The sequence below is a fragment of the Sceloporus undulatus genome, chromosome 2, assembly GCF_019175285.1.
Source record: "Sceloporus undulatus isolate JIND9_A2432 ecotype Alabama chromosome 2, SceUnd_v1.1, whole genome shotgun sequence".
Taxonomy (NCBI): domain Eukaryota; kingdom Metazoa; phylum Chordata; class Lepidosauria; order Squamata; family Phrynosomatidae; genus Sceloporus; species Sceloporus undulatus.
Genome location: NC_056523.1, coordinates 1,894,775 through 1,907,184, shown reverse-complemented (window position 1 = coordinate 1,907,184; position 12,410 = coordinate 1,894,775). Strand labels below are relative to the sequence as shown.

Below are 12,410 nucleotides of genomic sequence, written 5' to 3'. Positions count from 1 at the left end.
CTTAATAGTTAACAATAATAATATAGAATCATACAATTATACAACCAAAGAATCGTAGAGTTGGAAGAGACCACAAGGGCCATCCAGACCAACCCCCTTCTGCCATGCAGGAACTTTCAATCAAAGCATCCCTGACAGATGGCCATCCAGCCTCTGCTTAAAGACCTCCAAGGAAGGAGACTCCACTACACTGCCATCTGGTATGGACAATTCAATTGACCCTGGAATGAGACAAGTCTCTTTCTTTTAAAAGCAGAAACAAACGGGTAGGAAAAATGAGGCATGGCTGGTTAATCATCTGTGCTTTGACCTTTGGATTGTGTACAGTCAGCCCTCCTAACCCACGGATCTCAGATCTGCAACCTTGGAAATCTGCAGAGGAGCAAACTCCACTATTTTAATGGGTTGCGCCCCTGCACATGTGCGCACAGGCATGTGCACAGGCACGCACCCCATTCAAGCCTATGGGGGCTTGAATATGCGCAAACCTCCATTTTTGCGGGGTGGGTGGTTCCAGAATTGATCCCCCACAAAAATGGAGGGACAACTATACTTGTAATTACTCAGATGGGAAGAGCCAGACTAACTTTGCAGTTTATGTCTAGCCAGTAGAAGAGTTTCTCCCGTTTAATCGAAATAAAAGTACTGAAGTGGAAAACAGGACGTAAATGTCTATAAGACTTAGGTAAATCAAGTTCAGCAGTAACATCATTTATGAACATCTTGACCTCAAAAGGCCCAATATATTTTGGTCCCAGTTTTTTAGAAGGATGGTGGGTTTTTAAAGTGCTGTGTAGACAAGTACACTTTGTCTCCGGGCTTAATATCCCACCCTTCAAATCTCTTTTTGTCAGCAAAATGTTTATATTCCTTCTTGGCCACTTCTAAGGCTGTCACAATCTTAGGCCATCCCTCTTTAATTTTAGCAATCCATTGCAACACCAAAACAGGATCAGAGGGTTCAGGCGACAGCGAAGGCAAAGTTTTAGGTGCATAGCCATATAGGACCTCAAATGGAGAGCTGCCACTGCTCTGATGAATAGCACTGTTAAAACAACCTCAGCATGTGGCAATAAATCAACCCAATCGTCCTGAAGGTAATTTGTGTAACACCTTAGGTGCCTAGCCAACGAAGAGTTCATTTTCTCACTCTGGCCATCTGTCTCTGGATGATGGGATGTGCTCAAGGCAACCTCTACTCCCAATTTTTTCTGAAGACACCTCCAAAACTGAGAGGTAAAGGTGCTCCCTCAATCGCTCACTATTTTATCTGGTAAACCGTGGTGTGTGTGTGTGTGTGTGTGTGTGTATATATATATATTCAGCCAATTTGGGGGTGTTGGGCACTCCCTTGCAAGCAACATAGTAGGCTTGCTTTGAAAACAAGTCTACCACTACCCCAGATGGCATTTCTCCCCTTGCTCTCTGGCAAGTTAGTTATAAAGTCCATGGCTATGTGTCTCCATGGCCCAGTCGGTGGTGTACTAAGCCTCTGGGTTTTCCAGTTAATGGTTTAGCTCTGGGGCAAGTTGAGCATCCTTTCACATAAGTGTCTACCTCACCCCACATTCCTTCCCACCAATACCATTGGCAAATTTTATGCCAAGCTTTTAAATATCCCCAATGTCCAGCAGCTTTGGAGTCATGACATAGGTTTAAAATCTTTGCTCTCAAACTAGCAGATACATAAATTTTGTTGTCTTTAACCCACAACCCTTGAATGTTTTGTTGAAGTTGTTCTTTGTGTTTACACAGCCACTCATTCGTGGCAGAAGCTTGTTTGATTTCTTAATATCGCATCTAGGATGTCAGAGGAGTCTGGTCGTGTGCGTTTGTCCTGACTACGAGTCACCACCGCTAGACCCAGTTGTTCCGGGGTGAACAGCATCTGTACTGGAGGCTGATCTTTTCCTGCATGTTGGGGGAGCCTAGACAAAGTGTCTGCCAACACATTTTGTTTCCCTGGAAAAAAATTGAGTTTGAACTTATATTTGTAAAAGTCCTTGGCCTATCTGCGCTGTTTGGGGTTAAGTTTCCTGGGGGTCTGGAGGGCTTCTAGGTTATGATGATCAGTCCACACTTCGAACGGGAGTGTGGTTCCCTCCAGGAACTGTCTTCATGACTCTAAAGCCCATTTGATTGCAAAAGATTCCTTCTCCCAAACAGGCCATGAAATCTCACTTTTTTTTGGAATTTCCTGGACAAATAAGTGCATGGCCTTAAAGCTCCTGATTTATCCCATTGTAACAGCACTGCCCCGATGGCATAGTCACTAGCATCTACCTAGTGTACCACAAAAGTTTTGTCCAAGTCTGGATGTAACAGGATTGGTTCAGAACTGAACAGGTGTTTTAGTTGTTCAAAAGCCTTTTTGGCAGCAGTCAGACCAAGCCACAGGATTGGAGGGTCTGGTTTAGTCCCTTTTCTTATGCCTCCTGGCCCCTTCTCAATTGTCACCCCCTTGGTTTTTAGCAGATCAGTGATGGGTAAGGCAATTTCAGCAAAGTTAGGGATGAAATGTCTATAGAAATTGGCAAATCCCCAAAATTTTTGAACTTGTTTTTGAGTTTTGGGGGCTGTCCAGTCTAACACGGTTTGTACTTTGGTTGGGTCCATCTCAGTCCCTTGAGCCAACACCCTGTACCCCAAAAATTAAAGACGCTCTGTATAACTGATTGTCAAATAGTCTTTTTAACACCTCTCTGACCACTTTTACGTGGGATTCCAAGTCCTGGGAATAAATCAGCACATCATCCAAGTAAACTAGAACTCCCTCAAACAATAGATCATGTAGGATCTCATTAACCAAACGCATACAAACTCCAGGAGCTTCCGGGCGCCCAAAGGGCATCATCAGGTACTCAAATGCTCCTAAAGGGCAATTGAAAGCCATCTTATATTCATCTCCCTCTCTAATTCGCACCCGGAAGTAAGCATCTCTTAAATCCAGTTTAGGAAATATCTTTCCTGTCGCCAACCTGCCAAGCATTTCTTTTATTAAAGTTTTGGTTTGGGGAGAGGGGCTTCTGGCCCTATTTCGATGGTACAGTCCGTTTGTCAGTGGGGTGGCAGCCCATCGCTTTCATGCTCCTCAAACACCTCCTTGAGGTCTTGATAGCAGTCAGGGTAGGCTGCCTCTGCCTCTGTCCTTTCGATGGTTGTCCCTTCCGGGGAAGGGGTTCCTCTTGTCTTGACTTTCTGGCATGGGCTCTACTGCCCCCCCCCCCCCCGGGGGGGGGGGGCCTGGGGCTTCCCCCCCCCCCCCAGCTTTGAAATCTCAGTGGGTTTAAGATTAGAGGCCAGCACATGTTCTTGGCATATTGGATCATTAAACACCAGTTGTCTGGGTCGCCAATTAATAGCAGGATAGGTGATATTTGTGGATGGGTCCCACCACCAGCCGGATCTTTTCTAGATCTTCCGTCACCCCAAGCCACACAATTCTAGGCTACAACAAGAGAAGTCTAGTGTCTAGATCAAGGGAAGTAATAGTGCCACTCTATTCTACTTTGGTCAGGCCTCACCTGGAATATTGTGTCCAGTTCTGGGCATGACAATTCAAAAAGGTCCAGAAGGCTGCTGCTCCCTGGAGATGCTTAGCCAGACACCTCACCTTGGCCACGTCATTGAAGAAGGTGTCCCCCCACTCATGCTTATGTCCAGCTACCTGGGAGAAAAAATATGGCCACATCCGAGCGTCCCCGTCATACCAAACGCCTAGTTTTCAGGCCTGTGGATCCTGTGTGAGGTCAGGTGGCAGTCTCACAGGTTGTGGTGCCGGCTGCTCTACCTGTCCTGGCACTGGGGGAGGGGGGGGGCCGTCGCACCCGCCGTGGCCCTGCCAGTCGTAGCCCTTAGGCAAGTTCCTTCAGAGGAGGTTTGCCATTGTGAGCCTCTGAGGCTGAGAGGGTGTGACTTGCCCAAGGTCACTCAGTGGGCTTACATGTCTGAGCCAGGATTCGAACCCTCCTGGTCTCTGGATTCCAAGCCCAGCGCTTAAACCACTACATCACATGCACCAACACTGTGGATACGATGCAGCTCAATGCCACTTTGACTGCTGTAGCTCCACCCGATGGCCTATTGGGATTATACTTCTGCAAGGTGTTTACCTTTCTCTGTCAGGGAGCTCTGGTGCCTTGCAAAAACTGGAAGTCCAGGAATTCTTTAGGATGGAGCCATAGCAGTTAAAGTGGTGTCAGACTGCTTTATTGCTACAGTGCAGATGCACACTCTCTCTTTCTCTCTTTGTGCCTTCCCCAGTTTCTTGGCCCCAAGAGAGACGAAGTCAGGAGAAGATGGCTTGGAGGTGAACACACACACAGGAATGGAGTCCAGAGGGGAAGAGGCTAATGCTCTGAAGGCTAAAGGAGAGCAGATTTTGACTCAACATTAGAAGCAAGACTCTTCAGACATGGCCTGAAGACGCACAAGAACAACAGCCTCAGTCTGACGCCTGTCAGGGAGGCAAATTAAAAGCTTGTCAGCTGGGGCAGAGGGAGGGCAAATAGAGGGGCGGGGAGAGGAGTTTCCTGACCCTCAGTCCTCCAGGAGCAGCAAGTTCACGTTCCTAGAGAGCTCCAGTCCTCCAGGAGCAGTGAACCCACTTCCTAGAGAGGCCCATAAAATAAGTACGCAGGAAGGGAGAGGGTTTCCGCCTCTCAGTCTTCCAAAGGCAGCGAGTCAGCTTCCTAGAGAGCCCTGAGTCCTCCAGCAGCAGTGAGCCTGTTTTCCTAGAGAGGCCACTAAGGTTAACAAGCATGGAGTGAACAAGGGAGGACGTTGCTGCCTCTCAGTCGCGCAGGAGCAGAGAGCGCGGCTTCCCAGAGAGACCACCGAAGTTAATATGGGGGACGGCAAACCCATATTAGGCGGGGCTTTCTGCCCTTCAGTCCTCCAGGAGCAAAGAGTTCAGCTTCCTAGAGAGGCTGCCAAAGCAGAAGGCAGGCATTTTCTGCCTTTCAATCAGGGTCCCGCTTCCTAGAGAGGCCACTAAAAACATGAGGCAGAAGGGAGGCGCTTGGGGCTCTCATTCCTCCAGGAGCAACGAGTTGAGCTTCCTAGAGAGGCCTAAAGGGTTAATATGTGGGGAGAAGGAGGTTAGAAGAAGCCATATTTCCAAGGTTTTGGGGCAGTGGATAAAAGGGTAAGGAGGCGATTTGGGGGGTGGGTAGGGGGCTTAATGGGGAAGAAGGCATCCCAAATGCGCTTGGTTTTGGGGGGCAGAGGGGAGAAAGGGGACATTTTGAGGTCATGGGTGTTTTGGGGGGGGAGGTGGGTGCAGGGGAGAGAGATATGTGGGTGTTATGGGGCGGAAGACCCCCCCCCAAGCTCTGAGACTCTCCTTCCTCCCTCCCACCCCATAACCCTCAAGTCCCATTAGGGTCAATGCATTCCCATGGGGGGGGGGGCTGCATGGGAAGACCCTTCCTGGGAAGCAGCAGTGAGATTTAGGCTGCATCTGCATTGCAGAATAATAATAGTAATAATAATAGTAATAATATCATAAAGAATGTAGCACCTTTGAGACTAACTGGAATAAACAGGTTGGCAGTATTTCCTCAGATGATTTAAGTCTACGAAAGCTTATGCTGCCAACCTCTTTCTTTCAGTGCTACAAAATCTCTCTACATACTTATTCTACAGACTAATATGGCTATGTGTTTGAATAAATAATGTGTGTGTCCTTCCACATTTGCGGGAGTTAGGGGCACAAGCCCCCTGAAAGTGGGGAAAGGTGAAGAGACAACACTTCTCTAGGAATCTGTAGGTCCTTCAGTGAAACCTTTGGTTCAAGTTGATCATAGATTTGCGTTGGGTGACCTAGATATTCCTAAAGAGAACATAGTAATCAAATCTGTGAACAATCAAAGTCACAAAAGTCAAAGCTGCAAATGTGGAGGGACGAGTGTATATCATAAATAATATCATATCATAAATAATGTGTGTGTGAGAGAGAGAGAGACAGAGCATATACACATATGTATATACTGTACATAAAATCTCATACATAATATATCATAAAGAGTGGGGCTTCCTTGAGATAAATGGACTTGCAAGCTTCTTGCAAACGTATTGTATATCTTGTGGTGGAAATTAATACTCCTGTGGATAAATACTACTGCAGATATTTTAAAAGGCAATATCTGAAGTTTTACAATGATGTTATCAAAGCCGTGAGTAAAACAAGGCAGGCAGAAGCCAGGGTGCAAGGACTCAGTTTGCGGTAGCTCCTCAGTGAAACGGTTCAAGGAAATGGGTGCAGTTTTCAAGGGTCGTTGCCAGGAAAATAATTGGGTGGTTTCCCTGAAGAAGGTGGCAGTAGTGGGGGAGGTGTTTTGAGTGATTGAATCATAGAGCTATGTAATCATAGAATTACAAGGGTACCCAAGAGGTCTTCTAGTCTAATTCCCTTTTGCCATGCAGGAATACTACCCCTGAAAGAGGCCCATCCAGTCTTTCTTTAAAGACGTTCAAAGAAGGAGAGCATCCCATTACAGTATATTCCCCTGATTGGAAAGCTATTCAAGGTTTCTTTTTCCAAAAAGAAAAAGGGGGAAAGATTTGTGCTGCTGCCACACCATGCATTTTGACACCACTTTATCTCATGGCTCCTTCCTATGGAATCCTGCGATTTGTAGTTTGATGTGGCACCAGAACTCTATCCCACTAAAACTACGAATCCCAGAATTCCATAGCATTGAGTCATGGCAGTTAAAGCAGTGTCAAACTGCATGAATTCTGCAGTGTAGATGCAGCCTCCATGGGTCTGGTGCATGGACATGAAACAGCCCCTACCCTAATTGGCTTATTGAACCTCTTGTCTTAATAACAAAATAGCTTAATTCTATTTTTATTGTCACTTTTGTACATTTTAATTGCACTGTCTTTTTAGACTGTAATTTTGGGAAATAAGTGGCATACAAATAATATAATATTTATTAGCTATTATTATTATTATTATTATTATTATTATTATTTACAATTAATAATATTATACACAAAACAAGGATACCTGTATTGGGTGAACCAAAATGTACACAATACATGTTGCAAGCTTTTGAAGCTCCACTGGCTTCTTCATCGGGCAAAGATATTAAAAATCATACAGGAGAAAAACCGTTTAAGAAAATTTTAGTCCTAAGCCTCCTGCATTTTGGCAAACGTTGTCTTAATTTTTCCCCTTCCTGGATGATTTGCAACACTATTGCCTGATAAAAAAGCCAGGTGAAACTTCAAAAGCTTGCAGGATGTATTTTCTTCATTTTGGTTGGTCCAATAAAGATAACACTGTTTTGTTGTCTTTTTGATAAAATTGTCCTGTATCACATGGGCATGATTCTAATGCTGCTTTTGTGAAGATGAACCCACATGAGGAAACGATTGGTTGCAATACACACACGCACACACACATATATGTATATTTTAAAAAAGGTCCCTTGCTGCCAAAAATGGAGAGGAAATCGGAGAGCTACCACTGCATCCTTTTATCTTTACAACAGTCCTTTGAGAAAGGCTCAGCTGAAGGTGGATCTGTTGTTGTTGTTGTTGTTGTAAGTTGTTTCCGATTTATGGCTACCCTTAGGCAATCCTATTTTGGGCTTTCCTTGACATATTTGTTCAGAGGGGGTTTGCCATTGCCATCCTCTGGGGCTGAGAGGGTGTGACTCAGCCAGGGTCACCCAGTGGGTTTCATGGCTATGCAGGGATTCAAACCCTGGTCTTCAGAATCATAGTCCAAGATTCAAACCACTATACCACACATTTACATTGTAGTAATCATGCAGTTTGGCACCACTTTAAGTGCTGCAGCTCCATCCTACAGCATCCTGAGATTTTTAGTTTTACGGAGTTTTATCCTTCTCTGCCAAAGAGTGCTGGTGCATCACAAAACTACACATCCTAAGATTCTGTGGAATGGAGCCATGGCAGCTAAAGTGGTGTCAAATTGATGTACTTCTGGCCTTCCTCTAAGGCTGAGAGAGTATTATTTGCCCAAGGTGAGTTTCCCTGATTGAGCTGGGATTTGCACTCTGGGCTCCTAGTCCAGCTCTCAACCCATTCCACTATGCTGCCTCTCAAGATTTACTCAGATGCGATCTGCCTGTCCCTTGAAGGTGTGCAAAATTAAAACCATTCAGGACCACTTGAACTGCCATGACTCTTATCCTACAGAATCCGACAGACCAGGCTGAATAATTTGCCAAACTACAAATCCCAGAATGGAGCCACAGCTGTTAAGAGTGATGTCAAACTCCTTTAATTCTGCAGTGTGGATGCATACATAGTGTGACTTGCCGAAGGGTTTCTGTGGGAATTTGAACCCTGCTCTTCCTGTGTTCTAGTCCATTGTTCAAACCACTAGCCCCCCCCCCCTGCAGAGATGAAAGATGTGCTTTCCTGGAGGTTTCCTGGAGCTGGAAAAAGATCCATTTTGCAGGGATGGAATGAGTTTAGCAGGGATCTATCGGTCGTGGGAATCCATGTTGATTTCAAGGCATAGGGTACAAAGAGAGATTATGGGTCAAACCACACTGCAGAAATAATGCAGTTTGAGACCACTTTACCTGCCCTGGCTCAGTACTAGGGGGTCCAAGGAATTGTAGTTTGTGGTGGCACCAGAGCTCTCTGATGGAGGCAGCTAAATGTCTCACAAAACTACAGTTCCCAGAATTCCCTGGCATTTAGCAAGGGTAGTTAAAGTGGTCTCAAACTGGATTATTTCTGCAGTGTGTTTTGGCCATCTATCTCTGTCTTGATCTATTTCTGAATCACAGTATCTTACTTGCTTTCCTTCCTTTCAGCTCCAGGTCCTTCTTGAGGTGATGACCATGTATTTCACCGAGGAGGGGTGGGATCTCCTGGATCCTGCCCAGAGGACTGTCTGCAAGGAAGTCAAGGTGGAGGATTATGGGAACATGGGTAAGGGATCTGTTGTGCCTTTGGTGAATTCATATCCTTGGGGATTGTCACTCTGCTCTAGGTCTGGCAGGGTAGAAGCAACCATCTCTCCTGGGCTACTTGGGCATGTCTTCGGTGCAAGGCAGATGCCTCTTGTAAATTTATGTTTTTAGATGTGAAAGTAAAGGGACCCCAAGGGACTGTCCAATCCAACGCCCTTCTGCCATACAGGAAGACACAATCAAGGCACCTACAACAGTAGGCCTTCCAGCCTCCAAATAAGGGGACTCCACCACCCTCCAAGGCAGCAGCATCTTCCACTGTCCAAGAGCTCTTACCCTCAGGAGGTTCTTCTTAATGTTTAAATGGAATCATACAGTTGGAAGGGATTCCCAAGGGCCATCCAGTCCAACCCCCTGCCATGCAGAAACACACAATCAAAGCACCCTTCACAGAATGCTACTCAGCCTCTGTTTGCAAACCTTCACAGAAGGAGACCCCACCAATCTCTGAGACAGCAGCATCTTCCACTGTTGAACAAAAGTTCTTTCTAGTGTTTAGGAGGAAACAGAGTTGGAAGGGACCCCCCCCCCCCCCAGGGCCATCCAATTCAAACCACAGGGCACATTCAAAGCACCCCTGACAGATGGTCATCTGACCTGTTTAAAGATCTCCAAAGAAGAAGACTCCACCTTCCACTGTCAAACAGCCCTTACTGTCAGAAAATTCCTTCTAATGTTGAGCTGGAATCTCTTTTCCTGCAGTTTGAATCCACTGGTCTGTGTCCTAGACTGCATTTCCAGTGCAGAATTAATGCCGTTTGACACTGCTTTAGCTCCTATAGTGGCTCAATATTATGGAATTCTGGGATTGGCAGTTTTGCAAGAGATTTAACCTGCTTTCTTAGACTACAAATCCCAGGATTTCATAGCATGGAGCCTTTGCAGTTAAAGTGGGCTCAAAGTGCATTATTTCTGCAGTGTGCAGATTAAGCCCTAGTTTCTCCTCATAGGCCTTCACTGTGTACAGAGAGTCTTGTACAGAGAGACACTGGTAAACTATTTTAGTTGCAATTGCTCCTCCTCCTTTTGAAGCCCAGTTGTTTCAAAGAAGACAATTTGGAGAAGAAAAGGTTAAGAGGGGACATGATAGCCATATTTAAGTATTTGAGTATTTAAGTGTTATATTGAGGATGGAGCAAGCTTGTTTTCTGCTTCTCCAGAGACAAGAACATGGAACAATGGAAGCAAGGTACAGGAAAAAAGATTCCACCTCAACATTAGGAAGAACTTCCAAACAGTAAGAGCTGTTTGATAGTGGAACACATTTCCTCAGAGTGTAGTGGAGTCTCCTGCCTTATAGGTCTTTAAACAGAGGCTGGATGGCCTTCTGTCAGGGATGCTTTGATGGTGATTTCCTGCATGGCAGGGGGTTGGACTGGATGGCCCTTGCGGTCTCTTCCAGCTCTATGATTCTAAGAAAGGCAGTGATTTTGTGCGTGCGACTCTGGAGATCAGGTCTCAAACCCCAGTCATGAAACCCACTGGGAGACTTTAGGCAAGTCACTCTCTCTCAACCCCAGAGGAAGGCAATGGCAAACCTTCTCTGAAGAAATCTTGCCAAGAAAACTCCATGGATGGCCTCATTACACCTCACTAAACTACAGTTCCCAGAATCCCATGGCATAGCACGGTGCTTGTTTTCCAGCTGAAAGGGTCAGGACTTCCACCCAGAAGGGCCACGCACCACCCTTCCTTGTCATGGCTTGGTTTTCCACAGGAGAGCCTAGCCACGACAAGGAGCTGGGCCAGGTTTGTGTCCCCTGCCCTACTTGCTGTGGCTGCCGTGTGCCCTCAGAGATGGCTTCACATGCCAGAGAGGGACATGTGCCACAGGTTTGCCACCAAGGCCTTAAATCCTCCTTATCCATGGATCCAACCATCCGCAGCTTGAAAATATTTTTGAAAATCACAAATTCCGAAAAGCAAACCTTGATTTTTGCCATTTTGTATGGGCAACACCATTTTACTATGCCACTGTATAATTATTATTATTATTATTATTATTATTATTATTATTATTATTATTTACATCCCACCTCGCCATCAGGATTGAGACAGCATACTATATGCATCAAAATACAACAATATAAAATAAATCCATTGTCCCACGAACACAACAGTTAAAGCTCCCTTATAACAATAAATAACATCCCAGGCATAAAGAAAGAGGAAAGCAGGTTAGTTTGCCTCACCATGTTTCAAAAAGCGTATATCTATAGGCTTGGCCATTGAAAACAAAAATTAAGTAATTAAGATCATGAGTTTAGGCAAAGTCAGAGTAAAGCATTTCAAGGTTAACAATAGGAAGTAATGAATGACTATAGATAGGAATATTATCTATACTCTTTTCTTTTCCTGCACATTTTTCTCTCCCTTTTCTTTCTTTCTTTCTTTCGCTTCTCTCTCTCTCTCTCTCTCTCTCTTGCCTTTCTCTCTCTCTTTTTTAAGTTCTTTCTTTCCTTTCCACCTTTGAGTAAAGTTATGTGTATGTGTAGGATATGAATGTTTTATATTGTGTTTTTAAAATGCATTAATAATTTATTTTAAGAAAAAGAAAACAAATATCATAACAAAACTAGAGGCTGGAAACAGAAATAAATCCTCCTTGAATACATGTTTGACAAGGCTATCAAGTGGTTCAAAATATTTTTCTTTACTTAGGAAAGATTTTACCTGGCCTGTTGTTTCATTATCCGTGAGGGTATTGTTATTTTTTTTCCATTCAAATGTTTGTTGAAACATGTTCATTTTTAATAGGAAATAGGATCCTCTCTCTCTCTCTCGCTTTTCCATATTATTTCTGCCTCTAGTACTTTTCCGTATTTGTTCTGTCCCTAGTCCCTAATTTTTTGTGATTTTTAATGCAAAAAAAGTAATATCCAGGAAAGTGTCAATAGCACCTGCATTGTTTTGTACAGTACATCTATTTCTACTGTAAATGTTGTTATTGTTGTTGTGTGTCTTCAGATCATTTCCGACTTAGGGCGAGGCTAAGGCAAACTATCATGGGGTTTCTTGCCAAGATTAGTTCAGAGGAGGTTTGCCAGTGCCGCCATCTGAGGCTGAGAGATGTGACTTACCCAGTGTCACCCAGTGGGTTTCATGGCTGTCTCCAGAGTTGTAGCCCAGCACTCAAACCACTGTTGGCTGCCTACTGTACATTCAAAAATAACAATTTGTTGTTGTTATTTGCCATCATGTCAACTTTGACACTATGAAAGAGAGACTTCCAAGTCTTAGTTTATGAGCTGCTATTTTATATATTGCTGCTGTTTTGTGCCTTCAAGTTGTTCCTGACCTATGGTGATCCTAAGGTGAACCCCTCATACGGTTTTCTTGGGATGTTTCTTCAGAGAGGGCTTGACATTGCCATCCTGTGAGGCTGAGAGAGTATGTCCAGGGTCAGCCAGGGGGTTTCCATGACCTTGCCAGGATTCGAACCCTGAT

At 44.7% G+C, this 12,410-nt stretch overlaps 1 long non-coding RNA gene across 1 annotated transcript in view; it reads left to right on the top strand.

The window, feature by feature from the left end:
• Positions 1 to 4,769: 4,769 nt before the first annotated feature.
• LOC121923068 overlaps positions 4,770 to 12,410 on the top strand; it is a 35,127-nt gene continuing 27,486 nt past the window's right edge. The window contains exons 1-2 of the long non-coding RNA XR_006102296.1: positions 4,770 to 5,146; positions 8,805 to 8,922. This is a non-coding gene — a long non-coding RNA (uncharacterized LOC121923068). The remainder of the gene's footprint in view (positions 5,147 to 8,804; positions 8,923 to 12,410) is intronic.